Below are 15,303 nucleotides of genomic sequence, written 5' to 3'. Positions count from 1 at the left end.
GCCCTTGTAGTCTCTTCCAACTCTATGATTCTATGATTCTATGATCTAGAAGCCACATTCCTACACCAAAGGGCCACTTGAGTGAGGAACCTGGACATGTTGGCTTTTTTTAGACAAAGCAGAGAAGATTGCAGTACTAAGTTATGTGGGGGCATTGTGAATCTTGGAACCTTCCTTCTTAAACTTTTGTCAAAGAAATGCAAACTGGTTTGAAGACTCATTACGCAGGCTGCAATTTTCCCCGCAGAAGTGGGTGGCATCCGCAGTACTGCTAATGAAGGCACAGCAACTCCTGTCCAAGACAAAACAACCTCCAGGCTAAGATTCTGCTGAGAAGGTAAACAAATAGACAACTTTGTAGTGGTTTGAATTAGAAAAACGTACCGATGTAGAGGTGCTTCTCTTCTTCATTTAATTGTCTGTGTCTTTGAACATTTGTTTCTCACCTCATTGGCCCACAATAGGTATTAAATAATGCCATTTAAAATACTTGAAGGCTACGTTGTGGAAATCAGACCACATTATAACCATTTGAAATACACATCAGGGCATCTCTTTATTTTCTGGTATGCATAGCAAGAGATTCACCTCCCAGATCTGTACCATAGGTGCTCTGAACAATGTAGAAAGTGCAAAATATTTATAAAGGAATCGTCCCTCAAATATACTGGAAAATTACAAAAAGTTTCATGAATATTTCAAGTACGTTTGTCCTTTTAAAATCGGCTTATCTAACAGTTTCCTTAGCATTACATGGTGTTCTGTGGTTACACATTTTAGGAGATTTTCTTGAAAGTTATTATTGTGGCTAGAGCAGAATCTGAACCAAGCAAATGCCAACCTCAGCATCCAATCTTTCATTACATACGCAAGAGCAAAGCTTTGACAATTATCCAGAAGCCTAGGCCTTAAACCAAGTAATAGAAATCTAAAATTGAATGCAAAGCTTAACCTACAAATCTACAATAGGTATTGTGTGTGTATATATATCTCACTTGGGTCCCATCTGCATGATACATTTAAAGCAGTATCATTTCACTTTGGCCGGTCATGGCTTCCCTTCTCAAGAATTCTGGAAACTTTAGTTTGTTCAGGGTTCTGATGGAAACCATTTCCCTCACAGAGCAACAATTCCCAGAGCAGTTTGCCAATCAACCCCTCTTTCCAGGGAACTCTGTGAATTGTAGCTCTGGTAAGGGAACAGGGGGTCTCCTAACAGCACCCCTAACTAACTACAGTTCCCAGCATCCTTTGAGGGAAGCCACAACTGTTTAAGGTGGTATCATGGTGCTTTAATCTTTATCCCAGCCGGTAACTGTCTTGGATTTCATTTAAATATTCTTTTTAATCTATGGATGTGTGTGTGTGTGTGTATACAGGTGAAACTCGAAAAATTTGAATATCGTGGAAAGGTTCATTTCTTTCAGTAATTCAACTTAAAAGGTGAAACTAATATATGAGATAGACTCATGACATGCAAAGCGAGATATGTCAAGCCTTTATTTGTTACAATTGTGATGATTATGGCGTACAGCTGATGAGAACCCCAAATTAACAATTTCAGCTTTGGGGTTTTCATCAGCTGTACGCCATAATCATCACAATTATAACAAACAAAGGCTTGACATATCTCGCTTTGCATGTCATGAGTCTATCTCATATATTAAACTCCAGTAGCTAATGAAAAATGAAAACAATTGCTTACATAAATGGACTTTTCCTCGATATTCTAATTTTTCGAGTTACACACACACACACACACAATATATATATATATATATATATATATATATATATATATATATATATATATATATATATATATATGTATATATGTATGTATATGTATGTATGTTTTTCCTGTGTCTGAGATATTTTATAGCAGGGCTGCCAACTCCCAATATTTGTTAGTGGTGGCTGAGCCCTCTCAATGTTTGTATGCATGTCGCGTGAGACATCATGATGTTGTACGTGATGCCCGGGCGCCAGACCCGGTACCCGGACATGACACTGTTGCATGTGATGTCCAGGCTTCACATAGTCAAGCAAGCCAGAAATGTGGCAGTTCCTCCTTCTCCTCCTCCCATGGAAGGGAAGCACCCCATGGCCCATGGTGGCGGCAGCAGCAGCAGCAGCAGCAGGAAGAGGAGCCACCAACCATGAAAACTGTGCTGCCACACAATGCCTGGACATCATGCGTGGTGGCATCGCATCCAATGTCCGGGCTTCACACACAACTTTGTAATGTCGCACACAGTGCTTGGAGACACTGTCATGGTGTCATGCCCCTCACCCCATCTCTTTCCTGAGTCGGCGCGTGTCAGGGGCTTGACTGAGGAGGAATGGTGGGAGCACACACACCCCTTCTCCTGACCCTTCCCAAAGGCAGGAGGACAGTATTGATTTAGAACAGTGGTCTGCAGAGGGGCATAGTCCAGAGGGGAGAAGCTGGGAAATACTGGGTGAGGAGCAGCTAGAAGAGGAAACACCAGGAGGGAGACAGATGGCTGATTCAGGGTCCTTGGGCAGCAATCCTGAAGCGCCTCCTTCCCCTAAGAATAGACGGGCCTGGAAAATGATGGAACAGAAAGCTCATTGGCAACAAGCTCAGATTACCCGACGTAGGAGTGATGTAGATTAATGGGGATGGAGGGGGTGGACATTAATTGGGAGCAACGCCATTTTTTAGCGTGCTATGCCTTCCTTTGCCTCTTGCTGTGATTATTAAAGAACTTATCTGGTAAGAACGCTCCTTTCGTTTGATCTGCTTAATTACTGCCACCGGGGGAGGGATCCGATTCCCCGAAGCCTGACAGCGCACCTGTTTCATAGCAAGGAACTCATAAATAGAATGGAATCAAATCGATAAAGAACAAATCAATAATGCGGAGCTTCCGGTGGCAATCGTTTTATTTGCGGGATCAAAGAGTAAGCTGGCAGGTGGCCAGAGCAGATGGCCAGGAAATCCTAAACAGATGGATCAAACCCACAATGAATATGCACCCACACCGCAATTATTGTGTGATAACAATCATACAATATGAGCTTGTCATTGCCCAATTGGCAGAGTGTAGGCTACGATGTGTCAATAAGCACTGAGTGGCCTGCGATGGATCTGGGAGAGTGCTCGGAATAATGTGTGGGACAATTAAAGCCCCAAAAGCTCTATCCTGTGACCTCTGCCAGTTTTGATTGTATCATTATATCATCAGGGCTTGGCCGAAATAGTTTGCTGACTGAGGCAGTGTGGCAAACCGTGATGTCCTGCCTTGCCTAAACCAAGATGCATTGTGGGCAAAGCCAGTCAGGTTATTTTCTCACACGTGGCAGGAAATTTGGAGTGGCCAATTCTGTCCATTTCAATTTCTCTAATTTTTCCCAGGCTTTGGTTTGGCTCAGACACTTCTGCATATGTTTGCATTTCCTCCTTTAAAAATAACAGTTTTGTTTCTTCATTCAACAGCGGTGCTTTGGCCAATGGTGAAGAATGATGGGAGTTGCAGATCAATAGCACCGGAGATTCCATACCCAATCAGAATGGTCAATTCTGTCCATTCTGGCTTCTCTCTGTTTCTCATGTTCCCAATTTCTTACACTTGTATCAAAAAGAAAGAAAAAAACTCCATACAAAAATCTATATTCATTTCTCCTAATCTTGTGTGCCATTTTGACTAGTGTATGCAATTTTTTTCATGCAATTTTCACAAACAATGCACTTTTGTGTTTTATTTTCACTTACATTCCACATTTCACATGCACTTTCTGTTAATAGACACGTTTTTCTATGAGCTCTTTGGTTGGAGAAATGTGCCACAACATTTGGTGAAGTGGAAATTTTCAAAGGAGAATGGCATCAGTTTGAGGGTGCGAAATCGGGAATGAGCAGACATTTTTTTAAAAAAAGTAAGCTGCAACTCATCCCTAAAGAAAATCCCACAAACTCCTCCCCACTTTTCTGGAAGCAAAAATACTTCAGTGCCAAATTAAGCAAGTAACATTTCCATTTCCAGACATCCCAAATCAACAATGCCCTGGGACCGAAGGAGGAAAGGCAGTATACAAATTTAATAAATAATAATAACAACAACAGCAACAAGATAAGTCAATAATAACACTGGACATTCAATAACAGGACAGTCAATAATAACATTGACTGTCAAAAAAGATTAAGAGGGGATTCTCATAAACTCTCCCTCACCCTTTTGTAATTCAAGCACTACTTCTGGACAGGAAAAGAAGTGTAGAGAAAATGGAGGAAACAAAAGCCTTTCTTTTCTTTCTTTTTAAAGTGCCTTTAAAAAGGTAAAGGGACCCCTGACCATTAGGTCCAGTCACGGACGACTCTGGGGTTGCGGCGCTCATCTCGCATTAATGGCCGAGGGAGCCGGCATACAGTTTCCGTGTAATATGGCCAGCATGACTAAGCCGCTTCTGGGGAACCAGAGCAGCGCACGGAAACGCCATTTACCTTCCCGCCGGAGCAATACCTATTTATCTACTTGCACTTTGACGTGCTTTGGAACTGCTAGGTGGGCAGGAGCAGGGACTGAGCAACGGGAGCTCACCTGAAGAATCTTCTTCAGGATTCCAGAAGCATTCACCGATCTGCCCAAATTTCAGTGCCCTCCTATGGACATTCCGGGAAGTGCAAGAAGCTGAGGAGGGAATGCAAGGATGTTCCTTTTAAACAAACAAAGAGTGCATATACCTTTTAGCCACTTCATTAAAGGAAGTACAACACTCACACACATAATAGTATGCAATAAGTTAGATTCAAAGTAGACCCATTCAAATGAATGGAGTTAGTCCATTAATTCCAATGACTTTACTTTGAATAGGACTAACGCTGCATGCAATACAAGCCCTGTAATTTATCCAAAGTTTTTCCAGCAAAATTAAAGGATGGACTTCATTATAGCGCAACATCAGCCCATAAGTGTGTGTGTGTGTGTGTGTGTGTGTGTGTGTGTGTGTGTGTTTTAAAAAGTTACTGTAATTAACAAAACAATGTATTCTTTTACAACCGCTCTGATAAAAATGAAACAATCCTGTTTCTAGTGTGGCAGTCAGAGTTCTTTGATAATGGAATCCTCAGAAGTGCTTTATTTACTGAAGATAAACTTAGGGTTCATCCAGAAAGCATGGGTCTGAGTAGGTTTTTGCTTGTCCCACACTTTCTAGACAAAGTTCAAGTGTTTTTTCCCTTGCTCCATTGCTATCCCTTGGAAAACCCACTCTCTATCAATAAATCAGAACAAATGTCAATCCAGGGGAAACCTGATTGATGTTTGTTCTGGATTAGCGATAAAGATTGGATTTCCTCAGGAGAAAGCAACAGGCAAGGGCAAGTTTGGATGAGCCCTAAGCTAAGTGACGAAACATGAATTTAAATATATATTCTAATCTCTCTCTCTCTCTCTCTCTCTCTCTCACACACACACACACACACACACACACACAGTCTCTTGGGAGTTGGATGTGCCTAGGTCTAGGACCTAGACCTACCAACATTCTTTCCTGGAGAGGAGAGTGCTGTAGATCGCTTCCCTATTCTATAAAATACTATCCTGGTTGTTATCCAAGATTTCTTATTCTGGAGGCTGTGGGGAGAAGGTGGGAAGAGGCTGCGCGCACACACACAAAAATGAATGGTGGTTTTAATAAAATATCTCAACCTGGTTTTCGGAAGTTACAGGTAGGTAGCCGTGTTGGTCTGCCATAGTCAAAATAAAAGAAATCCTCCCAGTAGCACCTTAGAGACCAACTAAGTTTGTTCTTGGTATGAGCTTTCGTATGCATGCACACTTGGTATCTGAAGAAATGTGCATGCACACGAAAGCTCAAACCAAGAAGAAGCTTAGTTGGTCTCTAAGGTGCCACTGGGAGGATTTTTTTTTTTTAAAAAAAAATTCTTTATTTTGTTTTGGTTTTGGGCAGATAACTGCATCACTCATTACTGTGACATGTTTGTTTTCTCAGCTGTGAACATGATCACAGCAGCAATCAGCCAAGCCTTCAAGGTGACTCTTATCACATTGGATTGCTCACTCATGATGGGGTGTCATTGAAAACAACTGGTATCAACAAAGCAATTAAAGGTTCTGATTTACCACCTGCATTTCCTGAACCCACGCTCTATTTTAGTATTGAAAACAGACATCAGAATCCAACGGGCTGCAGTCCCCATTCCAGTAAGAAGCCTCCACCCCCAACCTTCAAATCCTTTAATTTGGAGGTGGTGCCCAGGACTCAACCTGGAAATATTCAACATGCAAAGCCTGCATTGCCCCAGAGCCAGTTATTTATTTATTTATTTATTAGTATTTTTAGTAAAGATTTATTGATATACAAAAGTATGTGCAATGTCTCTCGTGTTTTTTACATGTATCATTTTTACAAATTAGTTTCATTTGTTGAGACATTGGGAAGAAAAAGGGGGAAAGAGGTGGACGGAGGGAAGGGAAGATGGGTGGGGATGGGATCGGATGATGATGTTTCTATTTTACTTAATATACGTAGGGTTTGAAGGCATGCAAAAGAATAATGATGATAATAACCAGTGCTATTTTTCCTAGAAAAAAACAGTGCCGGAACTCACCATGAATGCTTCCCTTGTTCTGTTATAATGGCAATGACGCCCACCTGAGAAGTGCCAGAACTGAGTTCCAGTGAGTTCCAACTGGGGGAAAAAGCAATACAGTGGTACCTTGGTACTAGAACAGCTTGGCTTCTGAACGCCACAAACCCAGAAGTGAGTGTTCCAGTTTGTAATGTTTTTCAGAAGCTGAACGTCTGACACAGCTTCTGCTTGAGTTCAGGAAGCTCCTACAGCCGACTGGAAGCAGCACCTTGGTTTTCAAATGGTTTCTGGGGTCGAATGGACTCACGGAGTGGATTACAGTGGTACCTCGGGTTACAAACACCCCGGGTTACAAACACTTCGGGTTACAGACTCCGCTAACCCGGAAGTAGTACCTCGGGTTAAGAACTTTGCCCCAGGATGAGAACAGAAATCACGCAGCGGCGGGGCGGCTGCAGCGGGAGGCTCCATTAGCTAAAGTGGTACCTCAGGTTAAGAACCATTTCAGGTTAAGAGCGGACCTCCGGAACGAATTAAGTTCATAACCAGAGGTACCATTGTAAGTTCAAGAACCAAGGAATAATAATAATAATAATAATAATAATAATAATAATAATAATACCTATATTAGGAGCCAGTGTGGTGTAGTGGTTAAGAGCGGTAGACTCGTAATCTGGTGAACCAGGTTCGTGTCTCCGCTCCTCCACATGCAGCTGCTGGGTGACCTTGGGCAAGTCACACTTCTCTGAAGTCTCTCAGCCTCACTCACCTCACAGAGTGTTTGTTGAGGGGGAGGAAGGGAAAGGAGAATGTGAGCCGCTTTGAGACTCCTTTGGGTAGTGATAAAGCGGGATATCAAATCCATACTCTTCTTCTTCTTCTTCTATATTTATACAGGTACCTACTGAGAAGATCTATAAAAAAGCAACTATACCAAAAGGAATTATTGTGAAAATAAGAAATATTGGGGGGGGGGGGGTTGCCAAATTTTGTCCTCACTCAGGGTGTCCTGTTACCCCTTGTTGTCCCGTTGAAAAGCATAAGACTAGAGGGAGATGCCTTATACAGTTGCATTGGTTACCACAAACTAAATGCCTATGAGGGAAGGTTACAACATTTGGGACCTTTTGGTTTAGAGAAAAGGAAAGTAACAAGAATGAGCAATCCAATCCTAAATCCCTCATCACTGTCATGTTGGCTCACCAAATACCCTCAATAGGAACCCAACGATTGATCTGGTTCGCTTGCAAGGACATGAGGAAGGCTTTAGTAGGTTTGGCGGCCCAGTAGAAGTGCAAATCCACAGGTACATACAGCTATCTCTGCTATGATGATGGGGGTGGGGACCTTCCGCAACCTGATCAGCCAACACAGCTCAGGCTCATTATCTTGCTTCACATATCCAACAAATGAAAGCTTGCATTGGGTGTCAAGCGGAACGGTGATATGAGGACAGGATCCGCAGTGAGTCATGCCACAGCGAAATGATGCTATCGTTCAGTTGAACTTCTGAACTCTCCATTAGGATTTGATCCAGGCTGTTTTGTGATACCAGCTTGTTTTGGAGAGAGGAACTGAAAGGAATGAGCTGAACGCATAGGAACATGGAGAAGAAGAAGAAGAAGAAGAAGAAGAAGAAGAAGAAGAAGAAGAAGAAGAAGAAGAAGAGGAGGAGGAGGAGGAGGAGGAAGAAGAAGATGATGAAGAAGAAGAAGAAGAAGAAGAAGAAGAAGAAGAAGAAGAAGAACATTTATTTATACCCATCCAACTGGCTGGGTTTCCCCAGCCACTCTGGGTGGTTCTCAACAGAATATTAAAAACATGATAAAACATCAAACATTAAAAACTTCCCTAAACAGGGCTGCCTTCAGATGTCTTCTAAAAGTCAGATAGTTATTTGTATTTCCTTGACATCTAGTGGGAGGGCGTTCCACAGTGCAGGCGCCACTACCGAGAAGGTCCTCTGCCTGGTTACCTGTAACCTCACTTCTCACAATGACGGAACCACCAGAAGCTACTGGCGTAGGAAGCTACTGAGTCAGGACATTGGTTCATTCAGTTCAATATTGTCTACAATGACTGGTAGGGGCTCTTCAGGGATCTATGTTTAATTCTCCCCCCCCCAAAAAAAAAACCCCACCACCAGTAAGAATAGTGGGCTGTCAGATGTTTCTTCCAGTAACTCATGTGCTCTGTTCACCACTCCCTTAAGTTGGAAGACTTCCCCCTCTCTTTTTCAAACTGACCTTTTACTTCCATCGCAAAAGCTCTGCCATCAGCTTGGACAAGTAAAAATGTTTATGAACATTCCATTAGCTATAATTTCTTAGCCATTGGGTACTGGAGAGGTAGTGTCAGGGCAGTGGACACAGTTGAAACAAATGGGTAACAAACTGAATTTGCACATCAATTGGAGTAACATTTGTTTTATTTTATTAAGAAATGTACCGGTATTCCCCCGCCTGCCCATAGGTCAATGTAATTTCCCCCCCCCCAAGGCAGCCTAAAATAGAGAATTAAAGAATAGTAAAATAAAAGAGACTAAGGAGCAAATGGTGTCACACAGGTAACAAAACAAAACATAATCACAGCAAAAACATAACAAGACATAAAATCCATAGCTGGCTATTGTTGAGAAGCTTGGGAAAATAGAATGGTTAAATCTGAAACCTAAAGGAATGGAATAATAGTACCATGGACAATTCCCCAAAAAGGGAGTTATGGAATGGCAGAACCACCATAGAGCTATGGGCTTTCTTCATTGCATGGACCTATGGAAGGTATGAGGACTATGTGACCGCAAAGGGTGATGGTGTGTTTCTTCTATGCAATGTACGATATCTGTTTCTAATGCATCCCTTTGCTTGAATATCATCTCTTCAATGAAGCCACAATCCCTCTGGGCCCCCTCGCGTTTCCATCCCGTCACGAGGATCGCCGCCACCCTCCCTTTGAGCCTCCCCACTGCCTCCTTGCCACTCTTCGCACTGGCTCAAGTTTCTAGTCCTCAGTATTAAAGCTTTCCAGTTTCTGGCAGAATCTCCCATTGCCCCTTTCTCTCCTCACCCTCATATCCACATAGTGCTGAGACAGAATATCCCTCCCTCTCCTCATTTGCCAGTGGCAAATTATGGGCATTGGGGGGATTTTTTCGGGGTGTGAAACCAAAATCTTATTGGTTGTAGCACTTCCTCTCATCCAGTTGCAAGGTGGACCCCCTTATTTACACACACCACCCACACACAAACAGAGGAGAGAGAGAGAGAGAGAGGAGAGAGAGAGAGAGAGAGAGAGAGAGAGAGAGAGAGAGAGAGAGAGAGAGAGACTTTTATCTCATTGCATTTTTTCCTGATTGGGGCTATGGGAATAAAAGAAATCCATCACCTCCCAGTAATGTTGCGAAACATGTTATCTGATACATCTTTAATAAGCCATCTAAGGTAAAGGCTGTCAGGAAAGCATGTAGCAAACATCTGAACAAGTTAATTCTGGGAAGACATTCATCCTATTGCAAGTCCTGAACAAGCTTCAGCCCTCCATCTGCTTCATGGAGTGACTCATACTCCCCAGGGTAAAAATATTCCCCTTGTAAAATATATTTGCTACACAGTTACTCATAGTAGCAGCTCATTTATGACTATGACTGTTGTAGTAGCCGCTCTGAGGAAGCTTAGAGTGACCCGAGATTTGAAGGTGAAAATTTCCCCCTTGTTATTTGCGTTTCCTTTTTCATTATCAAATATGTCCCGTCCCCCCCTTTCTAATTGCTAGTAATCACAGCCGTGGTCATTGCAACTAGCCTTAGCAGCTACAAAATGCAGTTAGGTGTTCCAAAATAAGGGCCTTGCTCCTCTAAATAATAAATCCAGTATCCCAATGTGTATAGTAGGATAAACTAGAATGAAATGTTTTTAAAAGTAGCATTACAGCTGGATTTATTGCCTCAATATATAACGCTACTAGAATGAAATAATGATTAAAAAATAGATAAAAGTAAATTAAGATGGGCATCAACCATTTTAAAAAGTTGTGGTCATGTCACGAACACCTAATATGTATGTTGCAAAATGTGTGCATTTTGATCTGAGAGGAGTAGGAGGATGTAAAATAGGGAAACACCCCAAACCCTTTTAGAATGTGAGTTTTTTTTGGGGGGTATTGCTTTTGGTTTGGTTTTATATGTTGTTGTCTTGTTGTGAACCACCCTGAGACCTCCAGGTATAGGGCGGTGTATAAGTTGAATAAATAATAACAATAATAAGTGCATAGCTTGAGGGTTATTCCTGGACAAACCTGTCACTAGAGGCCCAAGTGTCTCCTGTGACTAGAAGTGACTTTTAGCAGCTTCACCTGGTTTGCTAGCTATGGCCATTCCTGACCACTGTAGTCCACTGAAGCATTGGTAACCTTGAGGCTGGATTACTGTAATGCTCTATGTGGGGGCTGCCCTTGGCTCTGGTTCAGGAAGCTCCAGCTGATACAGGATAGGGCAGCCAGATTGCTGCTGGGGAGCTGGGTATGTTTAGCCTGGAGAAGAGAAGGTTAAGGGGTGATATGATAGCCATGTTCAAATACATAAAAGGATGTCATATAGAGGAGAAAGGTTGTTTTCTGCTGCTCCAGAGAAGCAGACACGGAGCAATGGATTCAAACTACAAGAAAGAAGATTCCACCTAAACATTAGGAAGAACTTCCTGACAGCAAGAGCAGTTGGACAGTGGAATTTGCTGCCAAGGAGTGTGGTGGAGTCTCCTTCTTTGGAGGTCTTTAAGCAGAGGCTTGACAGCCATCTGTCAGGAATGCTTTGATGGTGTTTCCTGCTTGGCAGGGGGTTGGACTGGATGGCCCTTGTGGTCTCTTCCAACTCTATGATTCTATGATTCTAGGTCTAGGGAACCTAAGGGAACACCCAAAACTCTTATACCCTAGCTCGGTCACTGAGATCATCTGCAGGAGTGTCGCTGTTCGTTCCAAAAGTTGGCAGGCCTCATTTGATATTAAGAAGAGACTAAGCATTTAAGTGCCATTGGCCCAGTCCTGTGGAATCCTCTGGCAATAGATATTCAGTAGGCTCCTTCCGTGCCAACTTTTAAATGCTTGCTTCTATTCTGCCAGGTCTGCGCAGACAATTAAGAGCATGTCCTTTCATAACAGTTGATTGATGTCTCTTTTAAACTTTTGTATAGCTTTTATTCTACAGCTTTATGTTTTTACTGCCGTAATCCTATTATACATATATATAATGACACTGAGGTATACAGATGTTTTAATCAATCCATCCATTGACAAATGCATCTGGCCAACTTTAAACAAAGGGAGTTTGCCAAGCACCAGCTTTATTCTATTGGCTGCTTGGACAACGAGCTGCCTTTTTAACATCGGGAATTGCAAAGCACAACAGCGATACATATATTTCACACCGGAGTGCAATTCTGGCTGATGAAACAGAACCTCAAGGCCACCTTTCTGTCGTCAAGTCAAAACAGCTGCAGATTTGGAAACCGTGTGACTCACAAAACCGGTTTCCAGGGCAATTGTGGATTTGGGTGGGTGGGAGGGAGGTGGGTGGGAGGCCCCTCTAAAAAGCAGCTTTGTTTAATAGAGATTCATTACTTAGTCTCAGATGTGGGGAATAACCCCAGGTAAGCTGTGATTACTATAATAGCAGGCGTTTGCTTATGCGGATGGTTTTGCCTGGTGCTTTTGAAGAGCACTAGGGTTTCATTGTTCCAAAGAAGCGCTTCCTTCCCTCCCAACCTCCTGGGTATTGTTGTCCCCATTTCTTCGGCTAATGGCAGCTTCAATTATTTCCGGGGCTATTACAGAGAGGCTGAGCAGATCTTGCCAATGTGGCAATGGGGTTTCCACCTGGCTTTGCAGTAAGTAGGCTTTTTTTGGTGGGAAGTGCATACTTCTCACAGGCGATGCTTCCTTCATGCCATCCCACCCACCGCACACCAAGATTTTGGGGATTCAGCACATATATATTTTTAAAAGAAAGCTGAATGTGCTGAAATGTGCCTCCTTAAGTAGGGAAGGACGCACCTCAAACACCTCTGTTTAATTTCTGTAAGTGCAGGTATGGGACACTTCTGTCTTAGGTGCCTGGCTATGATGGTGGGGGTCTGCTTCACTGGTGAGGAAAGAATCATGCTCAGCCCTGGCCATTTTCTTCATATTCATTAGGGATAAACGGGACATATGAACATAGGAAGAGTCTGATGGATCAGGCCAATGGCCCATCTAAGTCCAGCATCCTGGACTCACAATTGGCCAAGCAAATGCCTGTGGGAAATTCGCAAGTGGGACCCAAGCATGAAAGCACTCACCCCTCCTTTGGTTTCCAACAACTGGAAGTCAAAAACATCCAACCATGGAAGCAGAGCAGAGCCATTGTAGTTAGGTGTCAGGCGGCTGCCACCAACTCCCACAGCCGGATGCCCAGGAACATACAAAGACGAGGAAATGTTTCTTACCATCCGTTTTTTATTCATTATTTACAGAGAGAGGCTATAGACCCCAGCCTCTTGGATAATGGTGTTGTCCCAAATGAATCCCCACCCCACCCCGTCTCCCCACTTCCTCATTCGTCATCTTCATCACCTCTTCTACTGGCGCTGATGGGTGCCCTCTGTCTTTGAGCTCTTTGCTCTCCTACTTTCAAGGCTTTCCGGGTTCTAGGAGCAGGGTCTGGATCCTGGGAACTATAGTTTGTCACGAGTGTTGAGAGCTGTTAGGAGATCCCTATTCCCTTCTCAGAGCTACAACTCTGAGTGGTTTAGGATTCCTAAATTAGGAATCAATATCTCTTTCTAGGGAATTCAGGGGAAAACAATAGCTCCCAGGATTTTTTGATGGGGGAAATGTTTAGAGTTGGATAATAGGGCTTTAAATGTGTGGTGTGGCAGACCCTACAAGACCCCCTATTTTCCAGGTACAGTCATGGATTTACAGATGCTGTCCCGGTTTCTGATTTGATCTTGGAATGTCCCACTTTTTCTTAGTAAAGGTAAAGGGACCCCTGACAGTTAAGTCGAGTCATGAACGACTCTGGGGTTGCGGTGCTCATCTCACTTTACAGACCAAGGGAGCCGGCATTTGTCCACTCCGCACACAGTTTTTCCGGGTCATGTGGCCAGCATGACTAAGCCGCTTCTGGAACAACGGAACACCGACACCAGAGCAACACATGGAAACACCGTTTACCTTCCTGCCGGAGCGGTACCTATTAATTTACATGCACTTTTTGGCGTGCTTTCGAACTGCTAGGTTGGCAGGAGCTGGGACCGAGCAATGGGAGCTCACCCCGTCACGGGGATTTGAACTGCTGACCTTTTGATCGGCAAGCCCAAGGCTCAGTGGTTTAGACCACAACTCCACCTGCGTCCCCCACTTTTTCTTATGATTTCGCTAATTTCATCAGAGAAATGTTGGAGGGTGTGAAGCCAGGGCTGTCATGTCGGAAGTCTAAATTTTGCCACATTTTGAAATATGGTAACTCTAAGTTGTGCGACTCGCGAACCAAGGAGATAAGTAACTACACAACCTTTAGTAGACATCTGTAGGCAGCCCTGTATAGGGAAGCTTTTTGATGTTTACTGTTTTATTATGTTTTTATATATGTTGGAAGTTGCTCGTAGTGGGTGGGGCAACCAGACAGGTGGGCAGGGTATAAATATCATCATCATCATCATCATCATCATCATCATCATCGTTTTGAATAGGACATCCCTATTTTCATCAGGGAAATGCTGTAGGTTATGGTGTTATTTTGGCCAAAGTTTTAGCCCAGTTTTGAATGACGTATGTCCAGAGATGGAAAGAAGAAACAGCCCCAAGTAAGGAAGACTGGCAACAAAAATGGATGGAGTATCCAGAAAGGCAAAACTTACCAGAAGATTAAGAAATCAAGAAGAGAGATGTTTTAATAATGGATAGGGAAAATGTGTGGATTATTTGAAGAACTATTGTAAACAGCTTAAATCATTAGTAGGATTGATATAAACATGTGCAGTGAGAATAACTTAAATAGAATATAAACAATAACAAGTAAATAGATTGAAATTGGATATGCAGTGGTAAAACATATAACATAAGTAACCGCAGAAAGGGGGGAAGGGGGGGCGTCGATATTGAGATCCGGTGTTTTAAATTGCCTGTGTAAATTTATATTTGTTAAAATATCTGTAAAATGAGAAATACAATTATTTAAAAACCAACACAATTGTAGCCCAGTTTAACCCATCCACTGGACTAATGTGCCTCATTTCTTCCTGCAGCAGTGCGGATGCCCCATTGCGCATCACCAAAAGGACCTCGAAGCAGTTTAGAAAAGGCAATCAAAAATATTCATTAAGAAAAGCAAGCATTAAAAACAAAACATTAAAATATATAATAGAGGCAGTAATTTTATAAATAACAATACTTACGAAAGGCACAGTTCAAAACTGTATAAGCAGATTACATGCCTGCTAAAATTACATGCCGAGGTAGGCTGGCTTGTTGGAACAAAGAAGGGCTTTGACAGGCACCAGAAACAATACAGCGAAGGTGTCTGCGTAATATCAAAGAGCAGGCAGTTCTAAAGGGCAAGGGCTGCCACACTAAAGAGTTGGTTTCTTTCAAGTATGGGGTGAACCATCTGTCCATAATACCCGGTAAATGAGACTGGGTGCCCACAATAAAACACAGGAGCGTTTTTGAAGAACATCAACAAAAGGCAA

This window comes from Lacerta agilis, chromosome 17 (genome assembly GCF_009819535.1).
Source record: "Lacerta agilis isolate rLacAgi1 chromosome 17, rLacAgi1.pri, whole genome shotgun sequence".
NCBI classification, from domain to species: Eukaryota; Metazoa; Chordata; class Lepidosauria; order Squamata; family Lacertidae; genus Lacerta; species Lacerta agilis.
This window is presented reverse-complemented; position numbering follows the sequence as displayed.